The following is a 3,322-nucleotide window of genomic DNA, read 5'->3' as shown; positions in this document are numbered from 1 at the left end:
CTAGACAGATGAACACCAGGAAATTTAACCTGATCCTCTCCTGTCCGAGTCACGCCAGAAAAAGAGCGCCTTTCCTGGCCCCCTCCGACCTCCTACCACAGGTCACCCCGCCCATGGCTCCACCCCCAATGGGCGTGGTCAGTGACACAGAACTATCTCACTACAATTCCCCTTTTAGTCTAAAGAAAAGATTTAGGCTTAATACAAAACTATATGCAAAACAGTGAATAACAAGTGTGCTCTAAGAAAAGGAAAATCGAGAACAAAATGACCTACATATCTAGTCCTAGGGTGAGGGCATAATGGAGTTTACAATAGAGTTGTCCTAAGCTGGAAAATGTAAGTCTAGTACCTAATATATCTAACTAGGAAGAGAGAATAATAGTTGTGATAGTTTAATCTTCAACCTCATCAAGACCTGAGAAGGAAATTAACAATACTAGAGTAGACAGGAAATGCAGATGGACAACTTCCAAAAGGTGCAGCAAGGACAGAAACAGCAAGCCACCTGAACAGTCACCCTAGGTCTCACAGCAACGTTGGTACACCCAGATTTGGCTAAGGCCAAGAGAACTTGACAGACCACAACAACAGCAGGGAGGTAGAATGGCTGTCTTACCCTGACTTGGCAAGGTCAAGCAGCCTTCTATATTTGTCTCCTGCAAGCACATAGGACTGCATGTCCAAATCAGTGGTCAAGGTGGGGGCAATTCTTTGCCCAACAGGCCATTAGCTGAGGCGAGATTGAACTCCAGCAGGAGCAACAACAGTGTCCAACATATTTTCGGGAAAGTGCACGGTGCTGTCAGGAGCAACAGTGTCTCATGTCAATGGAGTACTAATATTAAAACAGTCTCTGTATATTATTTGGGGCTGGCACGGCGGCAGGACAATACCAGGCGGCGGGCGGAAAAACAGTACTCGTTACACCATATTTATTAGGTACATCATAGGGAGGGGTTAGATAGGCCCACTAAGAGGTCTCTGTTGGTGAGCAGTCACAGGCTGTAAACAGCTAGAAAAAAAAAAAAAAAAAAAAAGAAGCCGCAGTTGCTAGTTTTTGTTCACCCCCATCAGTAACTTGCTTGAAAACCTCCAGGAAAGCTTTACCATCCCTCTGAGCCTCACCCAGGGAAGGCTTTGCCACTCCCATGAGGCTGAGGCATTGGAGTCATCGACATGATTGTGCCCTTGCTATTTACTCAGGGCTTCCACTGCTCTCTGCAGAAAACAGGATGGACAGGTCTACCAGAGGTCATTTACTAGATTCACATAAAACTTGCTTTTGTTCTCATGCCCATGTTGATCTCATTTCTCAGTATCCCCTCCACTCCCCCCCACCCCACCCCACCCAAGCCCTTTGAGCTTCTGTCATATTCTTCTGGGATCGTCTGCCTAGAATTAGATTTAAGTCCTCCCTTCCCCTTTATTTTCTCTAAGCATTCTCTAAGCAAGATTAGCCTATAACCTTTAGTCCTTCAGTCTCCTTCATCCAGAATATGGTTTCTAAACCATCTGAGTTGTGCCAGACGCTGTATGAGGTAGTGGGAACAAACAGAAACAGTATTGTGCCTAAGCTTCCAGAACTTGAGATCTGATGAGTTGAATCTGAAAGGATAAATAAGTTTTCAGGCTAGGAAAAGGGAAAAGGAAATTACAAACAGAGGAAACAATACTTCATAAGAGTCTGTACCTTTTCTTGGCTTCCTTATGCTCACTAGGTCAAAAAATAATTCTGAGCAGCAGTAGCTGAATAGCAGCCACATGGCCAGGGCCACTTGAATGAACAACAATGTCTAGCCACAAGCCTGAACAGTCCCTAAAACAGCTTGAGGAAATTATCATGGGGGAAAGGTAACTGCAACATTTTTTCCAGCAAGTCATCCAGTCTGGAATTTGATTGTTTTTCTCTTATGATAATTATGATTAATTATGATTATGATTAAACTATGCTAAATTGAGTGTAGGAACACAAGGAAAGAAAAAATTGTAAATTGTGTATATCATTTAGTTACAGTATCCATTATATCTATACTGGAGTCCTTTGATGTCCTGGACTTGGTTTCTTCTTTTTCTGTCCCCTAGAGTAGCCAGCTCTTACTCAAAATAACCCACATGAAGTCTTGCTTGTACTGTGATAGGTCTCTGTTCCTTGAAGACTCAGCTCAGGAACTCTAATGCCTCCTTGCAGCTCTGAAGCTTTTTTATACAAGTGATGCTCAACAATCCTGTGAAATGAATTGGATATCACACCACTTCTTTTTTTGCAAAGTTTCTAGAAGCTGTAGACATTACCTCTACCAGGTTCGTTCAGGTCATGGACACAAAGAAGCTTTTTGTTCTTATTATAGAATAGCTTACTTTTAATGTGGCTGTGGTGTATGCATGGGCATATACACGTGTGTGTATATACACATATGTGGCCATGCATATGGAGGTTAAAGGTGGTGTTTTCCTCTATCATTCTCCACCTTATTAATTGATAAATGGTGTCTGAATTAACCTGGAACTCACTGAATAGGTATGACTAGCTGGCCAGCAAATTTCATGGCTCTTCCTATCTTTGCCTCAATAAAACTAGCATTGTAAGCACACACCACTATGCCTAGCTTTCTTCTTCTTACATTGATGCAGAGGATCCAAACCCAGGTCAGCAAGCATTTTCCTAATGTACCTATCTCCCTAGGCCTAGAACAACTTATAACATGTTTGCACAGTTCTGAGATGGGAGATGAACTATCCATTTAATAACAGATTTTGAATGGTAAAAAAACAACTGCCTCAATTAATGTACATATGAATTGTATGATACAAACTGACTCAGTCCCAGTCATATTACAATCTTGGAAAGAAGGCTGGTATTAGTCACCTACTGTGTGTAAAGTTGAATAATATTACAGGTTGAAAATGTTCCTTCCAAACAGATTAATTAAAGTCTTACTTCCAACCCATAATACTTGTAAAAAAAACAACATTATTTGACAATACTTTGCAGTTGAGACTAGGTCATTAGAATGGTTGCTTAATCCAATATGACTATGTTCTGAGAAAAGGGAAATCTGGACACATGTACAAAGAAAAAATATCTATATGCTTCTTAGATGCACATGATTATGGTTTCAAGGCCTCACATAAGTGCCCTGGGGCACCCAGAGAATCTCAGCATCTTCCTTTGGTGGTCATGAAGGTGGTCATAGCTCTTACCTGCTCTGCTTTGAGCAGGTTAGTCCTGGATGATACAAATCCACCCATGAAACTGATGTGCATGGAACTAGATGCTGGAAATGTCCCCCAAACACAGTGGGCTACAGTGAACATCGTG

The sequence above is a fragment of the Phodopus roborovskii genome, unplaced genomic scaffold, assembly GCF_943737965.1.
Source record: "Phodopus roborovskii unplaced genomic scaffold, PHOROB, whole genome shotgun sequence".
Classification (NCBI taxonomy): domain Eukaryota; kingdom Metazoa; phylum Chordata; class Mammalia; order Rodentia; family Cricetidae; genus Phodopus; species Phodopus roborovskii.
This window is presented reverse-complemented; position numbering follows the sequence as displayed.